Below are 16,749 nucleotides of genomic sequence, written 5' to 3'. Positions count from 1 at the left end.
AAGGGTGAAAAATATGGAATTATGGGAAAATATTGGAAATGATGAATTACTGGAATGATGGGAATGATCCCTAAGGCGAGCTGAATGAGCTAATTATTGAAAATATGAAATGTGAAAGCTGTAAATATAAAATGTAAACTCACCCAACGTTAAGGCAATGGGATTTTTTGAGTGGAAAACAGGAAATTGTGAGAAAACGATAATTAATTGGAATGAGAGAAATGGAAGCACACTTCACACAACTATAAAATGTAAATAATACACACACTAAAATTGACATGACATTTTTACATGAATTTTATGCACATTAATCACTAGCTGCCACCTTCTCATTAGCATATTTGCACCATATTCTAATAAAAAGGTTTTTGCTGTGGTACATATTTACCTCGAGTTTCATTTTAATGGGTTTATTCATTTTGTTTGGGAATCTGTCATCAATCTGAATATTTTGATGACGTTGAATTCGCATTGACAAGATACACCAGGTCTATGTTTTTACGATGCACTCGTATGAGCAGATATTTGATATGTATCAGATCGTCATCCTCAGTTGGAAGCTTTCCGATTCCAATCTGAAAATATCCAATTTCATGCATCCCTTTTGTTTTCTTTTTACACTGCCATGACACATAGCCTGATTTTCAAACTTGAGAGCAAAACAATGGACTTGTCACTTCATCCCAGCCTGAAATTTGTGACTTCCTTTTCCAAGTTCATAAAGGTATTCTTAAAATGGCCCACATTCACTAACCATGCGAATGCACCACTTTTTGCAGCAGAGATTTCATGCATTAAAAAAACACATATGAAAGATCAGCTCAAAAGAGCTGTTATTATTCATAGTTAGAATACCTAGATTTCTTTGGAAATAATTCACACAGCGAAACCAAAGTGATAATAATTGCTTGGAGAGGTTGACGGGTCCGTATAAGGAAGACGCAAAGAGCTCAGCAGCAGTGGTCCAATGCAAGACTTGGACTGGCCATCATGTGGGGCTGGATGCCTGCCTGGAGGAAAAAGGCTACACATCACCGTGTTGTGTGCCAACACCAGCGTTTGTAATTTGAAACGGGCAGCCAAGGGCAGCTGGTTGCATATATTAACATCCTCTTTGCATGTTTATGTTTGTGAGCAAGTGACTCATCTCTCCGCTTATGACCGTTAGAGTACAATTTAATTCTTTTTCAATGTACATCAGCTGCATATATTTACTAAGTTTACTAAGAGTTGCAAAGGATACGATATGATCAAGGAGGGAAAACACAGTATTGCTTCAACACAATTTAACGTAATTTAGGTCATATGGAATGCAGGATTTTCTAGTACGCACCAGAAGCAATGTTGAGTTAGTCTCGTTTAGTTTGCTGGGGTAATGCTGGGCTCATCACAAGCCAAATGAAGGTAATATACGTATTGACCTAAAACATAGTTTTTTGATCTTGGTAACCAGTTTTCCTTCCGGGTAATTGCATATGAAATCATTTGAAGTTCCATCAATGAAGGAAATGTGGTCGATTGCTTACTCCTAGTTATTCAATACTGATCTGTAATGATAAAAGTTGTACCGTAAATTGTAGTATGTCGAGGCTTGGAGGTCATACAAATATTTATTTTCTAGAGGAAAATCACAGAGTTTACATTGAGTGATGAACAGACAATTTTGTTTTTTCAGTCTGACAACTATTTTTTTTTTAACATCCAACAGAATATATGTCTAGCAATTCATTTTTTGGAACCACATTAAGGGGGGCAATCAACATTCATTTGAATCTAATGCGGTAAATTCCTAGTATGCAGTGTCCTGTTTTAAATTAACTGTTGCATGTTGATTCATTGGATGATGGTCATTATGCAGCCTGTTGTTTATTGGCCCTGTTGGGAATTAAACCGTTATCTCTGTTGCGGCTATGCAATGTGTGTGGATGTGAGCGTAATGCAGCCACTTAATTTTATTTGAGCTAATCATTTGACCCTTCGTTGCATTTGAGTCAGCTGAGAAAGCAAGAGAACAGTGTAGCAACAGTGATAGAGTCGTGTATCATCTTGGAGTCCCAGCAGTCTTTCCATTATTCATCTTTTCGTTACTGACAGCTCTTCTTTTAACTCTCAAGAAAGCTGATTTGCACTTGAATGCAGCTCTGTCTCCAGGCCTTATGCCCCTTTTATTTTACGGCGCTCGCCACTGTTTTATTTAACAATCTGTTGCTCGTCGTCTTCACATTCCCTTTTAATCCCACTCTGAGGTGCGTACTCTTTCACATCATTGGACCAGAACAAGTTGCTTGCCTTGCAACTAATTTTATTTTTTCCTTTTGTACTGGCGCTTTTAGGTTCCGCAGCATTATGTGTGATGCCAAAACGGACTGAACCATAAATCAGTGTGCTGGATTCTACTACTATTCATGAGTGGTCCATTGCTGGCATCTGTTAGCCATTGTCGGGAGAATAAAAGCATATCAGGACGTTTGTGTCACTATTAAAACATTTTGAATGCCACCTCATTAAGGGTATAATTATAAATAAATTTTAAAAAACCGTGAGTCACATTTACCACATGCCACTACACACCATTCTTGCTGTTAGCTCCTGTCACAAAAGCATCACTGTGGAGGCTAAACACACTAGCAAACTGGTGATAAGCTAGGTGAAAGCTAATGACTCTATTCAGCACTGATCACTGGATATTTCCATAAATTCAAATGAGCAGTGGAAAAAAAACCCACAAACGTATGCAGATGAGCCTAAAAGTAGCAGACAGCATATAACTGAAGGCTCACTCTGCTGCAAGTTTGAAAAAGTTTCATATTAGTGGCGAGAAAGTGCAGCCAAAGAAGCTTGTTCATTGGCCAATTTCAGTATTCATCAATGTGCAAACAGGAACGACAACTTTACCCATCATGAAAATTTGGAAGCAATCACACAGCACTGTGTTTCTATACAGTCAGTGTCATAATGATATGGCAAAGGGCCATGACTCAGTGAAGCGCATCATAATGACAAGTGACATTTTTAATCATTTTGTTCTCATTTTGGTCCTTAAAAGTGAAGCTACACATGAAAAAGTTTGAGGATGCCTTTCTTTAATAAAATTGTCTGGGTGTTTGTGTATGTGATGTGCATTGTCAGAATGTCACTGCAAAGTAAATATTTTAACTGAATTAATTCTTTCACACAATAATTATCTACAATACAAAGCTTTGATTTTCAATTGTAGTCATTTCTAGTTGCACTCATGATAATTACGAATGACTGATTTTCTATATATTGGTGATGTTGCAATGCTATTTTGCATTTTCCCTGATAAACCAGATATTGTCTTAATCAAAATTGAAACAAATTTTCTTCATACTGACCCCAGTGAGAAGGAGCAATTCAGATAATGAATTGCTGTATCCATTTGAAGTTGTTTTTTTTTTTTTGTTAACATGACTACATTCTTATCTTTACATGATTAATGTAATAAATATACTATTTATAATATATGTTCAAAATAATACATAATGGTAATAGAGTAAATTATCTTGTGTAGCTGCAGAGTTGTTATATTTATTTATTTTTTATGCATTTCACTATTTATATCCTATTACAAAGTATATTGCAGTGACAAGTGTTGAACAGTAACGTTCCAGAGAAACGACAGCAAATATGGAGGCTTTGATTGAGTGACCCTGCATTCTTTCAATGTTGAGGCAGAGGATGGCTGTTAAACGATAAGTGGAAAGTGACAGATGTGTCCCTGCTGTCAGGTATGAACAAGGAGTAATCAAAACAGGATATGAAAGCTAACGTGGTTCAGTTGAAGTGAGAAAGTTATTCAAGCAAATGTCAAAAAAGCAATCAAGCAGATTGTCAAATGAGAGAAGCAGTTTTGACGGAAGCTGTTTTAGCGGTACATGTAAATAGATTAAACCTTACCCTTGATTTAGCACTCCTTGGACGAAATGTCCGTCATTCGCGGGGTGGTCTTGTCATACTTACTCTCTATCCCAGCTTTATAAGGCAATCAATCTATTCTGGACTGGTTGCCAATCAATCATAGGATAATTCAAGACAACAAATATCACACACCCAAATCACAACACAAAGTCTTCAAATTATCCTAAGTAGTGGACAATGAAGTCTTCAATTAACAATATTGAGGAAAGTTGACTAATTAGACATTGTGCCAGACGTTTTACCCGATTCTCATTGACTCACTCGCTCGTACCTCAAAAATACCTCTTAAGTTCTTGTGACCAATAAACTGTGAGACATCAGTAGTGTTGATGCCTTTTGGTGAGCTTGGACTTTGACAGCCATCAACCGATTCGTAGCGGAGAGCTAACCTGATTTGAAAGCCCCCTACAATATAACAGTGATGTATTGGAGCAACACCTCTGATCTTTCTTCTGCTCTACCAGATAACAGATGTTCCACATGAATCATATCCAGTATTCCTTTATTGGGTCAGTCAAGCAAATGAATATTCATCACCCGAGAAGGTTACTCGCTGTCCAGGACTGATTAATGTGAAAAATGAAGACGTTCTATACTCCCAAAGTGATTGTCCAAATCTTATTCATCAATTTCATTTGTATAGCTAAATCCATGCACAACACATTATTCTTGATCACACTCTGTATTTGTCCCTCTGGCAATGACATTGAGGAACAGGAAGAAAAACAAAAATAAACAGCACTGTTCGATCAAGAAACCAGGAACATAATTCCTTGTATGCATCCAGTGGAAATACTGACAACAAGAAGAAATAATATTTTTACCGAATATGTTTAAAGTATCTGAAAAATGGTCATCATGTTTTCTGCAAGTAGAATAGCCTAACAATACGGAGGGAGACATTGGGGGAGACTATTGCCCCAGGTTCCCCCCCCCCCCCCCCCCCCCCCCCCCCCCCCGCTTACTCACATTAGCGTCTTTTACAAGGCTACCAAAGCTACCCCACCGAATCGTAAGGAAAGCAAAACCTGGACATAAGTGTACAAGTACAAGCAGAAAAAGAAGAAGGGGAATGGATTTGAGCTGACAACGTAATAGCAGTAAAAGCCTCGGGGCTGTAAATGGAGGAGCTGTCGATTTATTTCGAGAGGACGTGTTCATCGAGTTGACTTACCACTGGGTAGACTGAGACACTCAGAGATAATGTCACGTCTCGTTGGATGAACCGAAGCATTTGTAGGCAGGAATGGATGGAGGACTCCAAGCGATAAAACAACAACCTCCTTTGCACAAAGATCTTGAAAGTATGTCTAGTGTAAAATGCAAATGCTTTCAAAACACAAAGGTGGGGCAGTCCCTTCTCTGGGCGCCCTGCAATTTGACGTAGGGCCAATTTTCTTCCCCGACTTGAGGTTGGTGCCTTTTATGGACATGCTGGATGTGGGTGAAATTTAATTAACAAAGTTCCTATCTCCCTGTGACCCTTTACATAATATTTATCCGTACTGCAACAAATGACTAGTTTGACAACTGATTAACCTGTTGATTATTTTGTCGATGAAGTGATAAATCTGATTTAAAAAAAATATTTCCACCCCTTTGTGACTTAAAAAAAAAAAAAAAACATAAAAGCAAATGATTCATCTGGACTCATCACAAAGTCAATTACTCTACTTGAGGTAGGACTACAGATATCGCAAAGCACTTCCCTGTTGGAAAAGCTGAAATTCTTTGCATTCGAACAGTTTAGAAATATAATCGGTATTCAAAATGTCAATGTCATGACATAGAACAAAGCGCAAATGTAATCTCATCTCTACTAGCTTTCTAAATGTCTGCTGCAGGAAGATGGAATACATCAAAGCACTGACAACTTCTGAAGCACAAATTGCCTTGATCAATGCATCACTGCTGTGAAAACAGGAACGTCAATGAAAAAATTGAAATCCTCCCATACAATTGTCAATTAACAGAAACAACTGCCCATCCTAGTTGCTTAGCTGACAAGTTCAGTAACGCAAAGTGCCAGGAGTCATCCACACTCACAGTGGCAATTGTCCATGGAGACAAAGTCATCCAACCATAGTCAAGTGAAGACGCCCTTGGGGAATATGCATCACACGCACACGCCCAGCATGTTTTCAACCTGGCAGCGGTGTGAGTCAGCACCCCAGCGCCATTCACAACCTCACGACTGTAGTCAATGTGGAACAATGCTTGAATAGAATATACAGATGCAAGTAGGTCATCTATAGAAGCCCATGCACACAAAGTGTTGGGATTGTTGAGAAGAGCGTGGATAAAAATGGCCTGAGTGCATGTCTGTACTTACTGAGACTGGCCTTGCTACAGGTGGCCCATTTTTGGTGGCAGCCACTCTCCCTTTTTCCAAATTGTTGTTATAATGAAGTCCGGATTTCTTAAAGAATAAAAAAAAAAAAAAAACACTTACCGGATCTTATAACCTAATTCATGGCCTAAACAAGATTCTTTCTTTGCTACGTGTTGCAATAACGTAGCAACAAGATTATATATATATATATATATATATATATATATATATATGTCTTCATTATTTTTTCTAATACTCTGGCCCTTTACACCTAATATCTGTTTTGTTTGTGTCATTTTTTTTTTCTTTATTTGTTGTGCAAGAGACATGTGAGGCAGCTGTTACCTCTTCTGAGTTAATATCATCGTGCTTTACGAAGAACTCTGGCTGCAGTAATACACTTACAGAGCAGGCATTGTTTTCTACAGTTATTGATTCCTCTTTCTTGTCCTGACACTGAACCACTGGGACAGAGAAGTTGAGGGCTGATGCAGTAGTGGGATAGCATACATGCCATTCTGTCCGTGTGTGTTGTGGCAGTAGAGTTGTGTGGCGTAATACTATTTTTCTAACCTAGGAGCAGGTTGAAGTATATGCCGTTCATTTATTGTGACGGCGGTGCGCTTGAGAGGATGTTGTGATGCTATGTTGTTGAAAACACAGCATGGCCCTCACTGAGCGGATGCATGAAAATAACCTGCGTTTGGATGTTTCTCAAAGTTTTACAATGTTCTAAAATAGATAATAAAGCATAATTACGTTGGCTATTTGCTTGTTTGATCAGATTTTCTGCATCGCCAGCATTCACGCTGCTTCGAATGAGGTAGTAGATTGCCTTTTCTTTCATTATATAGATTTTGCATTCTTTAAAAACAACCAAAGTCATGTCATCCCATGTACTTTACAGTATTTCGTAGCACTTCTGGAGTATGGGCAAAGCATAAAATATGTGCCAGGTTTTTAAATCCATATACCTTCGAGCATACCGTTTCTCAGTAGTTTATGACGAACAAGATATGCTTTTTTTTTTTTCCTATTTTTACACCCATAAGTGAGCAGCTAAATTGAGAGTAGCTATAGGTAAAGCATGAAACATGTGCCACGTTGTTTATCTGTGTACCTCCAAACATATTGGAATCTTGTAGATAAAGTCATATTCCATCACACATTAGGGGGCTAACTCGTTGGCTTCAACGAGGGCGGTAACAATAAAATTTCCTCCATCTTTTTGCTTTTGCATCCCAATTTGCAGCAAATAGAGACACTCATCATGCTTAGCGGTGAAAATAATTACAAAGTCCATGTAAGTAGTTCTCATTCAAGTCTAAAAAAAATAGTTCAAAATATCACAGTTGGGGAGCTTGCATGATACTAAGGCTTTGAAATAGAAACATGAGGATAACAACTGACAGTCTGACCAGTCACAGCCAAACAAACCTTGCAAAATTGGATACATCAGATTATGTGGTGTAGTGTACGCTCTGTTTCATCATCAAACTATCATTCGTCTGCACTGAGACGCCTTAGCTTATTGTGTGGGTTGGCAACGATGCTGGCAGCCATGTTTCAAGAATGATAGGTGAAACATTCCAAAAGATTGAAGTGACACAAATTTGTTAACGCCCACACACTCCGAATTGGTTTAGTGCTCCCGGTTCAGTCAATATGCTTCAGAAAACAATAAAGTAAACAACATCCATCTGTGCAGCGTTCGAGCAGCTATGAGTAATTCATAAGCAAAAATCTGCACGCTCTGATTTTGCTGATGTAGCTTTTACACAACAAATGGTTGCCAATTTGCGTAAGAACGTTGAGTGGTGCAGCAAGTCTATTAAAGGGGACATACTGCGGGAAAAGGACTTCAATTATTCTTATACTAATGTTTGAGTCTCTTGATTACTTGCTTACCCATCAAGTGTGAAATTAAACAACCGACAACATTTTCTGTTCAATGCAATTTCTGAAAATGTGTTTGTGAAACAAGTTCACATCATTAATCCCTATACACCAATTTTCTACATCAAAGGATCAGCGAGGCTTGGCCATCGACACCGATGACTACTCTTTACTACTTTTCTTTTACTCTTTAGCCAGGGTTCTGACACCCTCAGAAAGAATTAAAAAGAAAAGAGATGAGTTATTGGCAACCACCTGATGATTACGTTTCATAAAGTAACGTAAAACCAGGTTCACACTGAGGCCCGAAGTGACACAAATTTGATTTTTTTTTGCCCCATCTGACCTGTATTTGATCTTTGATGGCATTGTGAATGACACGTCTGATTTTTTTCAAACGTGACCCAGGTGATATATACCAAAGTTATGCTGTACTAAATCTTTTGACATGCGACTTCAGTCTGAACGACGAGGTCGCATTCATTCGACTCACACGAAACAAACAATTGTCAAACGTCACACTTCTGTGCTCAGAAATGGGCAAGCAGGTTGGAAAAATCAAAACAAGCGGGCGAGGAGAAGACAACGCAATGAAGGGATAGCCAGGTGGATATTGTCTCTGTCTCTTTTTCTGTCTCGCCCTTATTCAGTGAGCGCTTGAAGTTTACGAGCCGCTCGCTGAGAAATAGCAAGAGAGACATTACTGGCATTGCACAAAATACCATAACAAAAAACCTCACCCTTCCCCTCTTTAATTTACTCCTTAAATTTAACAGATTGAAACTATTCTAATGACAGACATTTCAACATTGCCCTGTATTTCCGTAAACACTTTAAGCATGCCCGTTTTTTGTGACGTCACAATGTCCACAATGCGCATGCATGAGTGTTTTGGGCTGTTTAGCATTCAAACACAGATCACATACAGGTCGCATTTATTTGGAAATGTTAACAACCTCACAAAAAAAATTGAAAACCCTGTGAATCGAGTCAACCTAGCCTTAATTTGCAAGTAGAAATCAATGAATAGATCTGGAATCAATGCATTGTCCTCGATCCCTGCGGTATTGTCACAAATGAATACCGCAAATGTTTTTTTTTAATCTTTAAACTATGCATGGTGATTATCTTTCATCTCACAAGCAAATATCAATAATTGCACCTTTATGGAGTCCTGCGAGCATGTGATATAGAGAGACAAAGTACATTAAATGGCCAAATGAGTTGCGGATTAGCGCGGAAACCTTAATCGTGCTAAGCTAATGCTTTGTGGTGTAAGTGTTGCGGCCATGGTGTCGGCCCACGTTGTTAATCCGTTCGGAGACGCGTGGCCGCCTCGTGCGGCTCAAATAATTTTCCTTCTTTTATGCAAATTAAATATATAAGTTTAACCTGCTTTAATTAACAAAGACTTGCACAATGGCCAGTGAAATTGAAACCGCTTTTCAGTCTACTCATTAATCAGTTTTAATCTGTTCGCCTGAAATAACCCCCGTTAGCTACTTGCTACAAAGGATAATCGCTCCACACAATGCATTGCCAATTAAATACAGAATGGCTTTTGTGTGCATATATTCTTAGTGGCTGCCTCTAAATGAGTTTTTTCACCAAAACTGCTGTAGCAGATATAAATTGGATGAGGACAACACTTGGACAACGTAATTAAACAATCAGGAGTGAGTCGCCATGATCAGAGAGTTGATTCCCCAGCTTTTGCAGGCATTTGTAGGAGCTACTTTGACAAACCAAAATAAATGCCACATCCCTCATGTATTCTCAGACATGTATCAGGGTTTCCGCATATACGATACATTAGGCCTTCTCATAGGCTGTGAGCTCATGACAGGGAGGATCCACGTTGCCTTTTCAAGCTGTGCAGCCACTGCTTATTATTTCACTTGTCACCCATACTAAAAAAAAAAAAAAAAGAAAAAAATGCAGAGTAAATGGGTAAGACAAAGATAACACTTTTTAGAAGGCATTTTAGGGGGAGTTAAAAAAAAAAAAAGGTTAAAAATTTGGCCCAGAACTTGATGATAGGAAAAAATATTTTAGAGCAGGGGTGTCAAACTCGTTTAAGCTTGCGGGCCGCATGGAGGAAGATTTATTCCAAAGTGGGCCGGACCAATAAAATCATGCTTCATATATATTTTAATTTTAAAACCACAACTTCAATTTCATAATTCTTTTTTTTAATACTGTCCAGAATAATAAAAAGTACAACGTAGTTATTAAAATATTAAGATATAACATTGATCTTAATCATAAAACAGTTCATCCTTAAAAAGTTTTTCATACATTAAAAAGTTCTGCTCTTTTTAATGCTTCACAAAATCAGACCACGCACCATATGTGACACCCCTGAATCAGAAACTATATATACCAACTAACACAAGCTTTATCAAAATGATCATCCACGCAGAGCGTATAGACCATAAGCAGCATTATGTTTCATGCTGACGAAACTCACTGCAAAGTCTCCCGACATCACATACGGCAAATTAATATGGTTGTCTTGACATGACACAAAGAATAACGTTAGCAAACTGAGCATGCACTTAAGACAGACTTTTGTTGCCTAGCTAACTAGGACTTTATTTATCGCCTTCATTCCTTGCTGCTTTATACCTGCTGCTGGTGGACACCTTTCTGATATCCATCTCGGAGTTACACTCTAATTCAATTTAAAATATTTTAAACAAATTGTTGTCTGCTAAACTGACTTACACTTCTTGCCGTGATTCTGATTACATGCCACTTGCTCACGAAAGTAATATCAGCTACGCATGATGAAATCACCATATTAATTAGCCATGTGCACGTTGTTTATGTAGCGTGAATACAGTTACAATGAATTACTCTAGCAAGTAGTATGCAGCGTGTGAGCTCTGAGGTGGATTTTCTTTTATTGGTTAATTTTTTTACCGGAGAACTGCCGATCATTAATGCAGCATGTGCCCCAGTCAAGTCTATCTGGCGACACGGCTGGTTGTAAAGCAAGCTGGGCAAAGTAAAAAATTGAACATCAAGTAATCTATGAAACAAACGGCATCAGTCCGATTTTACTCTGAATTTACAATGATCTGGTTGTTATCTACTCGATCATTATTTCCTTACGCTGCGAGGCTCACGGCATAAGCAGCATTTATGTAAACATTGCTGTGTTCTTTTTTTGATTGACATTATTTTTTACATAAGATCAAAACAAAGAAGGCTGACAAAGTTGTCAAAAATGTTCGTAAGTCATCAGGTTTTGCTGAATAAAAGAGTAGATAGACGATGATTAATATTTTGATGTCAAAAAATGATGTGTCCGTGGGACGTACATTGATTTAAAAGTATGCGTCCCCGTCAAAATTATGATTAGAATTAGATCACTCTTAAATGCCCTTTGGTGTGATAGTGAGTAAAAAAAAAATATTGTCTGTCTATAGGTGTGTGTGTGTGCCTTGCTATTAGGTGGCAATTGGTGTATCTTGTCTTCTGCCTGAGGACAGCTGAGATCAACTCAAGCGCGCCTGCGACCCTTGTGAGCATAAGTGGTGAAGACAATGAATGGATGGACGTTGTTTTTTTTTATGTCATAATGTCATAAAGATCAAAGGCATTCACACTGAAGTTGCGTGTCAAAAGATCAATTACATATTGGATTCAGGACCACATACCTTTAGTATATATCACATGGGTCGAATTTGAAAAAAATCGGATGTGTTCGTCACTCTGCCATCAAAAGGACAAAAATGATATTAATACCTCATTCATCCATCCATTTTCTAGAGCCTCTTATCCTAACAAGGATCTAAGGCTTGTGCCTATGCCAGCTGGTTTCGGGCAGTAGGCATTTAATTCTAGTTTTGTAATTTATATTTGTATTATACAAAATATCTTTTTCCAAAGAAATGCTTTTCCAACATCTGGCCTACAGTGACATGTTTCTATTTGAAGACTGAAGAGATTAGTCCTTTCAGCATTAAGGTGGTTGACAGAAACCATTTTAGACGTGTGCATTGCAAATGAACAGCGATTATATGGGTTTGATATTTATTGTTATACAGTATGTATATATATATATATATATATATATATATATATATATATATATATATATATATATATATATATATATGTATATGTATATATATATATATATATATATATATATATATATATGTATATGTATATGTATATATATATATATATATATATATATATATATATATATATATATATATATATATATATATATATATATATATATATATATATATGTGTATATATATAACATTTCCCTGCTGAACAAGTTGTTTCTGTAAAATAGAAGTAAAATAAAGTGTAATTCTAGTCCATCATCCGGTGTGTCACGAAGGGGAAGCAGTGCACCATTAACACCGCGGGATGTCATGAGCTGGTGGGCAGAATACTTCGAAGACCTGTTCAATTCCACCGACACTTTTTCCTCTGAGGAAGAAGAGCCTGGAATTTCCGAGGTGGGCTCTGTTATCTCTGGGGCTGAAGTCACCGAGGTGGTCAAAAACCTCCTTGAGGGCAAAGCCCCAGGGGTGGATGAGATCAGCCCGGAGTTCCTAAAGCCTCTGGATGTTGTGGGGCTGTCTTGATTGACGCAACTCTACAACATCACATGGACATCGGGGACTGTGCCCCCTGACTGGCAGACTGGGGTGGGGGTCCCCTTTTTTTAAGAAGTGGGATTGGGGTGTGTGGTCCATTTACAGTGGGATCACACTCCTCAGCCTAATATCTATTCAGTGGTATTGGAGAGTTGGGTCCATCAGGAAGTCGAACCTCAGATTAATGAGGAGCAGTGTGGTTGTGATTCTGGCTGGGGAAGCTCTACACTCTTGGCAGGGTCCTCGAGGGGACGTGAGAGTTTGCCCAATCAGTCTCCTTGTGCTTTGTGGACTTGGAGAAGGCGTCGACTGTGTCCCTCGGGGAGCTCTGTGGAGGGTGCTTCGGCAGTATCGAGTACTGGACGCCCTGATATGGGCTCCCTGTCCCTGTATGACCAATGTCAGAGTTTGGTCGGCATATCTGGCAGTAAGTCAAATCCGTTTCCAGTGAGGGTTGCACTCCACCAAGGCTGCCCTTTGTCACCAATTCTGTTCATGACTTTTATGGACAGAATTTCTAGGCGCAGCTGAAGCGTTGAGGAGGTCCAATTTAGGATCATCGGCATTGCCTCTCTGCTTTCTGCGGGGCCTCATCAGGCCATGACCTCCAACTCTCACTGGAGCGGTTCAGAGCCGAATGCTAAGTGACTCCAAATCTTAGAACATAGTCCTCAGTCGGAAAAGGGTGGAATGCCCTCTCCGAGTCGGGGATGACGACCTGCCCCAAGTGGAGGAGTTCAAGTATCCCGGGGTCCTGTTCACGAGTGAGGAATGGATGGAATGGTGGATCGGTATGGCGTCTGCTGTAATCGCTGGTCTGTCGGTGAAAAAAGAGCTGAGCCAAAAGGCGAAGCTCTCTGTTTACCGGTCGATCTATGTTCCTGCTCTCACCTATGTGGGTCGTGACCAAAATAACGAGATCCTGGATACAAGTGGCCGAAATGAGTTTCCTCCGCAGGGTGTCCCGGCTCTCCCTTAGAGACAGGGTGAGAAGCTCGGGAGGGACTTAGTGTTGAGCCGCTGCTCCTCCGCGTTGAGAGTAGCCAGTTGAGGTGGTTAGGGCATCTGGTTAGGATGCCTCCCTGTTGAGGTGTTCCAGGCATGTCCCACTGGGAGGAGGCCTCGGGAACTCGGCTGGCCTGGGAACACCTGGGATCCTGCCGGAAGAGCTGGACAAAGTGGCTGGGGAGAGGGAAGTCTGGGCTTCCCTGCTGAGGCTGTTGCGCCCGCGACCCAACCCCGGATGAGCAGAATGGATGGATGGAAGTGTAATAGTGTGCTGTTAAATACACAATGATTGACATGGTGCAGAAAGGGACTGATGTGACAGGTTAAAGTGGAGCAGTTATTTGGAGAAGGGGAAGTCAATGTTGTATTATTTTTCTGTAAGACTTCCAAGAAACATCAAGAAAGACTTTTTTAGGAAGTGGAGAAGGTTGTATAATGATATCTTGATGTAGATAAAGCATTTAAAAAAACACTAAGAGGCGAAACATTTCCACAAATTATCAAAACATGTTGATGTTTAAAATGACACCGTGCATTTACTTGGCATTGTGATAAAATACATAGTTGTTTGCGCATACTTAGAATTACATACTTTAGATTACATAACCTTGGATAATGAGCCACATGCTGCTTCACCAAGTTCACCACCGTGTCTTGTTGCACATACACAAAACAGGAATTGTGTTGTTATCACAAATATTTGTCAGTTGGTTCTTGGAACAAGAAAACTCTTGCACATCAACAATGTTCAGCATCTTTGTCATAGACAGTTTACATTTGAAGTGCTAAATAACCTCAGGTCATGAGCCACACGCTGCTTTACCTTGTATGAAGCAAAAATGCATGGTTATCTGATCACATGTAGCAGCCAGTTCTCGCAAATTTCCACTACAGAAGCGGATAGTTTGCGTTGCCATGAGGGTAAACACAAGCTATCTGGTGAGGAGCAATGATAAACACAATGTACTGGTGGAATAGGTAATGTTGCAGGGGAGATGAGGTGCTTCATTCGAAATAAGGCAAGTGTACAATATTCATAGGTCTGATAGGCTATTCAAATAGATTCAACTCTAAAAATATAAATAAATGAAAAAGGCTTTGAGGGGAAGCTTTCTGAGCGTCTGTTTAGGACAAGGCTGGAGATAACATGGGAGTGGGCTGAGCGGGTGGAATGCAGAGGGTTTTTTTTTTTGGACACGGTGAGAAGCAGAAGAGTGTCGACAAGTGGAACGGTGCCGAAATAAGCGCAGATAATGCTCTCAAGTTGAGGAAAGCACAAACACGGCGGAGACTCAGAGGGAAATAAAAACCTGGCAGAGATCCCATCCTTTCGGCGACAGACTTTTTCTCATATCAAACTTCAAACGCACTTTTATCAAAGCGTTAACGCTGTGTGATTGTGCTTGAAAGTAGCTCGGCGGCGGATCAATAGCGGCGACTTTGACGCAACACTCCAGGCTCATGTTCCGACTTCAATCTCATTCACTGGCTTCAATTGTGGTCATTTTCAGCAAAGAAAGCTTTGCTTTTAAGGCAAAGGCATCAATCATTGCACCAAGGCTCTATTTTAGTGATGGCCGGTAGAAGAATAAGAATGGCTTTTTGACTCTGGGATTTGTGTTTAGTGGTGTGTCTTTTATTCAATATAGCAGTGGATAGATAACACAGCGATAGTGACCATATTGCATATCGCGACCCAATGGTGATTTGCACCTACTAACGTAACATAATTCTCTTTTTTTCTTCTACAGTATACCTGCATATGAAATGAATGACAACCAATATCCATAACAATTATCTACATTTGCAAGGACGGAGTTTTTATGCTAACAGGTTTAAAAACAAGGCTATTTAAGCCATTGTTAGGGTTTCAAGTATGTGTATCTGGAATATTTTGAAATTGGGGTTGAAAGCATGGTTTATTTAGCCTTTTATATTAGGGACTTAAGACAAAAATATTGTCTCAAATTAAGGTTTCTATCAGGGTGAAGATTTGAAGCCAGGGCTCTTGTTTCAAAATTGGGTTTTGATATTGTTTCAAATGGTAACACATTAGTCTAAACGCTTGCTTGTGAAAAGTGAATTAAACAGCAATATCCACAGACTTGTATCCATCTTTGGCGGTTAACATTGTGCCACTTGCTGTTGACTGAAAATGACGTCACAGTTGCTCAGGCAATCAAAGCTAGTCCTGCCAACAAAATGAACCCAAACGTTGTGAAATGGCGGCTTTTGAAATGGTCCACCACAGTATCCTAATGGCTTGTTTACAGCACCAGGAGGCCATTAGTTATATTGCTCTAGATTGGTTTAGGTCCTTTTTGGCATTCGGGACTTTCTGTCAGCCTTGGTGGCTCTGAGTCCCTCTCTGCACCTTTGTTTTCTGGTGTTCCACAGATTCTACATCTGCTTTTTTAATTGAATTTGTTTCCTGGTTCCATTTTATGTAAGCACAATATTTAATGTCTCTGCTATGCAGATGACAGTGGTATTTTTGTCCTGTGAAGCAAAAAAGTATTTTTTCACTATAGACATTTTGTTCACTCTAAAGGAGATGAAAGCCTGGATGGCACTGATTTTTCTAAATTTCGACAAAAACAAAGCAGAAGTTATGGTGTTTGGTCCGAGTGACCCTTATACATCCCATGCTGTTGACATGCATTCCTTGGAGTCTTATCTAAAGCCAGCTGTTTGGATTTGAATTTGGACAAAAAATCTTAATTTGACAATGTAATAGCCAACAAAGGTAGAGCCCCTCCATTCCAAACAGCACTTTGAAAAAGTAAGCCACGCCTTGGTTACATCTCAGCAGGATTACTGTAATGCACTTTAGTTTGGAGTGAGCCAGTCCTGCCTCAATTGACTCTTTTTCTCCAAAATGCTGCTTCTCTTCTCCAAACTGGTTATCCTAAAGAGGTTACGCAAAACTCCAGTTGTGGCCTCCCT

The 16,749-nt window shown here is 39.4% G+C and overlaps 1 protein-coding gene across 4 annotated transcripts in view; it reads left to right on the top strand.

Moving 5' to 3' along the window:
- The window catches only part of grid2 (glutamate receptor, ionotropic, delta 2), a 461,289-nt gene that overhangs the window by 246,457 nt on the left and 198,083 nt on the right, over window positions 1-16,749 (top strand). The gene's annotated exons all lie outside the window — the stretch shown is intronic.

The sequence above is a fragment of the Hippichthys cyanospilos genome, chromosome 1 (genome assembly GCF_059441005.1).
Source record: "Hippichthys cyanospilos isolate Australia breed blue-spotted pipefish chromosome 1, RoL_Hcya_1.0, whole genome shotgun sequence".
In the NCBI taxonomy this organism is placed as follows: Eukaryota; Metazoa; Chordata; class Actinopteri; order Syngnathiformes; family Syngnathidae; genus Hippichthys; species Hippichthys cyanospilos.
Note: the sequence above shows the minus strand (reverse complement) of the source record. Positions and strands in the feature narration are given on the sequence as shown.